Raw genomic sequence first — 6,805 nt, forward strand, 5'->3', positions numbered from 1 at the left:
ATCATAAAAGTTCTATGATAAAAGTTTTATATTAAAGTTTGTTACTGTTATAATAAGTCACATGATGCTGCTATGTCCGTATTTTTGTTTTTATCGACACCTCTCTCTCTAAGCATGTGGACATGTTTTTCGATTTTGGTTTTCGCTTGAGGACAAGCGGGGTCTAAGCTTGGGGGAGTTGATACGTCCATTTTGCATCATGTTTTCCGACTGTTATTTATGTTGTTTTATTGTATAATAATGCTTTTGGAGTAATTCTAATGCTTTTTCCCTCATAATATGCAAGGTATGCACCAAGGGGGAGAATTTCGACAGTTGGAAATCTGGACCTGAAAAAGCTACGTCGAGCTACCTATTCTGCACAACCCCAAATGAGCTGAAACTTTCTAAGGAATTTTTATGGAATATTTGATAAATATTGGAGCAAATAAGTACCAGAGGAGGGCCACCAGGTGGGCACAACCCACCTGGGCGCGCCAGGAGGCCCAGGCGCACCCTGGTGGGTGCTGCCCTCCTCGGCCCACCTCCGGTGCCCATCTTCTGGTATATAAGTCATTTTGACCTAGAAAAAAAAATAAGAGGAGGAAATTCGGGACGAAGCGCCACTGCCTCAAGGTGGAGCTTGGGCAGGAGCACTTTTGCCCTCCGGCGGAGCGATTCCGCCGGGGGAACTTCCCTCCCGGAGGGGGAAATCATCATCGTCATCACCAACAACTCTCCAATCTTGGGGAGGGCTATCTTCATCAACATCTTCACAACACCAACTCCTCTCAAACCCTAGTTCATCTCTTGTGTTCAATCTTTGCATCAAAACTATAGGTTGGTGCTTGTGGGTGACTAGTAGTGTTGATTATATCTTGTAGTTGATTACTATATGGTTTATTTGGTGGAAGATTATATGTTCAGATCCATTATGCTATTTAATACCCCTATGATCTTGAGCATGTTTATAATTTGTGAGTAGTTACTTCCGTTCTTGAGGTCACGAGAGAAATCATGTTGCAAGTAATCATGTGAATTTGATATGTGTTCGATATTTCGATGATATGTATGTTGCCATTCTCTTAGTGGTGTCATGTGAACGTCAACTACATGACACTTCACCATATTTGGGACTAAGGGAATGCATTGTGGAGTAGTTACTAGATGGTGGGTTGTTAGAGTGACACAAGCTTAAACCCCAGTTTATGCGCTATTCCGTAAGGGACCGATTGGATCCAAAAGTTTAATGCTATGGTTAGAATTTGTTCTTAATATTTTTCTCGTAGTTGCGGATGCTTGCAAGAGGGTTAATCATAAGTAGGAGGTTTGTTCAAGTAAGAACATCACCTAAGCACCGGTCCACCCACATATCAAATTACCAAAGTACCAAACACGAATTAAGCCAAGATGATGAAAGTGACTACATGAAATTCCCGTGTACCCTCAAGAACACTTTGCTTATCATAAGAAACCATTTTGGCCTGTCCTTTGCCTCAAAAGGATTGGGCTACCTTGCTGCACTTTTGTTACTACTTTAGTTACTTGCTCGTTACAAATTATCTTGCTATCAAACTACTCCGCTACTTACAATTTTAGCACTTGCAGGCAATAGTTTGCTGAAAACCACATGTCATTTCCTTCTACTCCTCGTTGGGTTCAACACTCTTACTTATCAAAAAGGCTACAATTGACCCCATATACTTGTGGGTCATCATAGGTAAATGATAAAAAAGATAATTTTTGATGTGGAATGCTACCTAACATAAACTTGATCATATATCTAGTCATGGCATGAATATTAAGACATATGTGATTCAAAGCAATAGTATATAGTTTGACATAAAGACATCAATACTCAGGCATTCCAACAAACAATCATGTCTTTTAGAATATCAATGCTAAAGAAAGCTATCCCTACAAAATCATATAGTCTTGTCATGCTCTGTCTTCCTAACACAAAGTATAAATCATGTACTATCCCGGTGTCAGCCAAGCAATTGGTCCATACTTTTTAACGCACTTCAGTGTTTTCAACCCTCACGCAGTACATGAGCGCAAGCCATGGATATAGCACTATCAGTGGAACATAGTATGATGATAGGGGTAAATATAGAGAAGACAAAAAAAATAAGAAAGTCTCACATCGACGCGGCTAACCAACAGGCTATGGACATGCCCATCAATATATATCAATGCGAGGAGTAGGGATTGCCATGCAACGAATGCACTAAGAGCTATAAGTGTATGAAAGCTCAATATGAAAACAAAGTGGGTGTGCATGTAATGCTATAATGAAAAATTCCCACTAGTATATGAAAGTGACAAGATAGGAGACTCTCCATATGAAAAATACGGTGCTACTTTGAAGCACAAGTGTGGTAAAGGATAATAACAATGCCCCTTCTCTCTTTTATTATTTTTTATTTCTCTTTTTTCTTTTTCTTTCTTTCTTTTTTTCTTTCTTTCTTTTTCTTTTCCCCTTTTTTTCTTTTTCTTTTTTTCTCTCTCTCATTGTCCGGAGTCTCATCCCTACTTGTGGGGGAATCATAGTCTCCATCATCCTTTCCTCACTGGGGCACTGCTCTAAAAATGAATAACGATGATCATCACACTTCTATTTACTTATAACTCAAAAGAAATAAAAAGTACAACTCGATACCTATAACAAAGTGATGCGGAGCATCCCACGATCATCCCCATTGACGTATCTACATCTCCCACAACACCACTTGGACCAATGACAAGAGCTCGAGCAAAGGCTATCGAAGATAAGGTGAGCTCGCTCCTCTTCGAACTCCCACTTTATACACATGAGACATGTCTACTACCTCAAGCAGAAACACTATGTGTGATTAGGTAATTGGAGGAAGGCCATGGAACAGCTACATCCAATGGACAAGACGACAAGGACACCAAGTACGAAGGAAAAGAAGAAGAGCTACTGAAGAAGCTCTAGCAAGCGGACGTCCGCCCAGGACCAAATGTTCGGCGCTTGATGCTCCGGCCAGTGGATGCCCGACCAGGACCGGATGTCTGGCGCATGAAGGCCCAGCCGACCCAAGTCCTAGCCGACGAGAGCTACAGCGAGCAGATGACTGGCCCCCTCCGGACGACCGGCAACACTGCCAGCGAGTGGATGTCCGCCCCACACCGGACGACCGGCAAGTCCACGCCCAAAGCGTTTCAGCAGAAGACTGAAGCAACCGGACGACCGACCACCTCCGGACGCCCGGCATAACATTCACAGAAATAATTAGCAGAAGTACGAGACCTACCGGACTTCCAGACCTCCACGAGCGACCGAACGACCGGTAGAGACCGGACGTCCGCTGACTGTGTGTGCGCAGTTTTGGGCCGAAAGCCCATGTACCCCTTCATTCTGCCCCCTTTTGCACTTAGACTATAAATAGACCTCCTCCTCCTAGTTAGGGTCAGCATTGTGATAGCTCATATTTGAGATAGAGCTTTGCTCATCCACTTGGTTACTTCTCCTCGGAGCTCACGACCTCTTCGGAGATGATCCCCCAAGACCCCATCACGGGAAGATCCTTCAAAACCTCCTCACAGAGAAGACCTTTTGTATCGTCCTTTGTTGACTTTGAGTCATGTATCACTCTTTGTGTTTCAAGGATCTAGCATATGTGTGAGTGGATCTTGTTGGTTGAGTGATTTCTCTTGTGTTTCCCCTCATGTTCCCGTCGTGTTCTTCATGTTCTTTGTAGGATCCCCTCGAATCGTGAAAGATCAGGCATCTAGGGCTCTATCCTATATAATCTTGGTATCAGAGCCACGTTGATTACGTTTTTGGAGCCCCTACTCCTCTTTTTCTAGCTTGATTTTGTTGTGTTCTTCCCCAATTTCGAAAATCCCCACCAAAAACAGCCCCAATTTTTTTGTGATGAAGTTTTGTTGGATTTGATCCATGGATTTTCTTTGCCACAAGTGGATCTAGCTTTCCGCCATCAAATCCACCATTTCCATCCACGAGATTGCTCAGATTTGACCAAATTCGCCACCTCCACCACGAACACGAGTTGTTCATCCCGTGCCCGAAATTTCCAGGCACCGGACGTCTGCTAGCCACCGGACGTCCGACGACCGCTTCCCGACCAGACATCCATTGATCCCTGATGAAACTGAAAAATTCCAGCTCGGCTACCACCACCTCTCCACCTTTTACCATCGCATACGCACTTTGTTACCACCGCCGCTTTCCGCAAGCACCACCATCGCTTAACCGCTACCACCTCCGACAATTTTGACCCATTTTGGTCTTTGGGAGTTTGAGTTGTGGTTCCCATGTCCTATTGTGTTTCGGCTATATAGGTATGGTTCAACATCAACATAACCACCGCTCATCTTTGCCAAGGACTCGTCATCGCCAACAACCATCCGTGCTTACAAACAACTACCTCGGCGGTAACCTCGATGACATCTTTGTCTACTCCTTACCATTGCATTGTTAAACACCATTGCCTTACTTTTGCGTTGCTTTCCCATCGAGACTAGACTTTGAGTATTTCCGGCAACGTGACTTGTGCACATGAGTGATCATACTTCCCATAGCATACATACCATATCATCGTGGTGCATATCTTGGTATCATCTCTTGTGTCTCAAAGTTGTCATCGCATATACATAATTGCTATCTTGGTTCGTGAAGTTCTGCATGCGAAAAGAGCTCAAAAGAGAACGAGACAAACAAGCTTTTAAGCAAGATGGAAAGATAAGCAAAGAGCGTATAAGAAAGAACCATAGCATCATACTACATTAAGATTGTCATACTCAATCATCTTGGATCATATTACCCGAGTACCATACATATATCATACTTGGGATAGAAGTTGTTGCATTTTTGCCTAGTAGGTTGTGCACAATTTTCGTATCCGCCTATTGTGCAATCGTGCTAGCGTCTCTCTAGTGTTGTGCAACAAGAGCATTTTCATGCTCTCCACTTTTTGGCTCATTCCTTGGTTGCATGACCCCACTTATCGATTTGCGTGTATGTTTCCGTGTACCATATCTTGCTATTGGTCTACTTGTTGCATTTTCAAATTTGTGACTCTTTTCCAACATTATTGAGGCTCACTAAAAATTGCATGAAATTTTGTGCCACCATCCTAACCGAGCTCCACCATAAGCTTTTACTTGTGTAGGTGTGAGAACCGACAAGAATTGGTACCAATTGTGCTATTTCCTTGTTCAACATTTGAGTGATCATTGATCCATCTTCAACATCGGTCAAGGTACATTTGGTATAAGTTCTTCTCTTTCTCCCACTCACATATTTCCTTGGAATGATGGATAGGCCAAGTTATTCTACCAACCCACTCTTCATCAAGCAAGACGACGACATGTCATCCTATGTAACCAAGAGCCACCTCTTTGGTGCACAACGAGCTTTGCATCAAGAACAACAAGCAATGAGCAACCGCATCGACAATCTCACCACCGACTTGCGACTCTCCGAGCAACGAACAAGAGACTACTTCGACAACAAGCTCGACGCACACAAACAGAAAATGATGCAAGAATGGATGAGATTCGTGCCTTGTTGGTGAACCGCCATTCTACCACTTCGTCCTATTCAAGACGGAGCCACTCGAGTCGACACTCTGATGACACCCTCTCCGGCTCAAGTACACCGACATCGAACACTCTACGTCAAGCCGCGCACTATGACCGTCAAGCAACTCACAATCCTCTACACGACAATCACCCACAAGAGCAATTCAACAAGCAAGCACATCATCATCGCCAAAACCAAGCTACTCTTGCTCAAGCACAATAAAGGCAACATCAACGTCTCCAAGAGGAAGAGCGAGCGTGCCAACACCAAGACAAACAAGATGCCGAGGCTCAACGCGAAGCACAAGCACTTGAGGCACAACGTGCCCTTCCACTACAAAAAAATACACTTCCGTGATGATACGTGTTTGTCACAGTAGGTCGCATTTTTTGTCATGCATGTACATCCATGACAAATTTATGACAGAATCAAGATAGTCATACCTGTGCTGTCGTAGAAGTGTTCCATGACATTACCAAAATTATCATCACGGAAGTGTCCACTTCCATGACGATAAATCGCGCGTCACAGAACTGCTTTCGTCAAGGGTGACCGACACGTGGCATCCACCATAACGGAACGTCGTTAAGCTATCGGGTCGGGTTTTAGATCCAATAACCCGTTAACAGCCCCGACCAATGGGGATTTTCCACGTGTAAAATCATCATTTGCTGGAGCAAACACGTGTCGGCTCACCGTTGGGACAGATGTCATCCGCTCATTGGACCGAAGGCGCCTATGATATGGCGACACGTGGCACGGCCCAACAGAGGCCCATTCCTGTGAAAAGGCTGGCCCATTTGACTTGGTCAAAAGGTGGCAGGCCGGCTCACGGAAAGCCTGTTAATGGCCTGCTCGCATATAGCCCATTTACAGCCCGCTAACCCAGGGCCTGTTACGCCCTATCCGAATTAGGCCCAGTAGCGTCATTTGGGCCGTCCAATATGATTCAGCCCGTTTTAACTTCCGGCCCATGTGTGGCCCATGACTTCTTTCAGTCCATATGAGGACCTTTGTAACTCTTGGCCCATTAACGGCCCGTGGTGAAACTGGCCCGTAATGAACAGTGTATCACTTTATACCCATTAGTGGCTCGTTATTCCATTGGGCCGTTTCCAGCCCAAGTTATCTTTCGGCCTTCTCAGGGCCCATTGATTCTTGGGCTCATTTGCAGCATTCGGTTACATACGGCTTGTTACTGTCATTTTCTGCTTGTGGGCCAAATTCAGCCCGTCGTTACAGTCGGCCCATTTG

This window comes from Triticum aestivum, chromosome 5B (assembly GCF_018294505.1).
Source record: "Triticum aestivum cultivar Chinese Spring chromosome 5B, IWGSC CS RefSeq v2.1, whole genome shotgun sequence".
NCBI classification, from domain to species: domain Eukaryota; kingdom Viridiplantae; phylum Streptophyta; class Magnoliopsida; order Poales; family Poaceae; genus Triticum; species Triticum aestivum.